Below are 478 nucleotides of genomic sequence, written 5' to 3'. Positions count from 1 at the left end.
ATTCCGCGCTCTGCGCCTGCGCTCTTTCCGGTCGCCACAGCCTCGTCTAAAGTTAACCTTGCCTCCGCCGGAGCGGGAATGGGGAAAGCGAGACGGAGGGGCAAGGGCTAGGTGCAGGGGGGTACTGACTAGCATCCCAACTCTGCTCCCTACGCTTCTTTCCGTGTACCAAGGGAGGAGGAGGAGCCCCTGCCTCGCTGCGTTGTGGCGTGAGTCTTTGTGGCTTTCGGGTGTGAGGTTGGTGGCACACACTGGCTCGCAGTAAACACCTAATTGATGTGACCCGTCTATTACTGTTATTGCCACCTTCCGAAGGAGCCTTGCCAGCCACTCCTCGCTTTCAGTTTCTTTTCCCTGCCTGATTAACTCCTCAGCTCGAATCGCCATCTGACACTTTATTTTTACTTTCTGGCTTTTATTTATTTATTTATTTCTCGTTCTGCTGCCCAGGCTGTGGTGCAGTTGTGCGATACCGGCT

The sequence above is a fragment of the Nomascus leucogenys genome, chromosome 21 (genome assembly GCF_006542625.1).
Source record: "Nomascus leucogenys isolate Asia chromosome 21, Asia_NLE_v1, whole genome shotgun sequence".
NCBI classification, from domain to species: Eukaryota; Metazoa; Chordata; class Mammalia; order Primates; family Hylobatidae; genus Nomascus; species Nomascus leucogenys.
The sequence above is the reverse complement of the archived record's forward strand: the minus strand, read 5'-3'. Positions refer to the sequence as shown.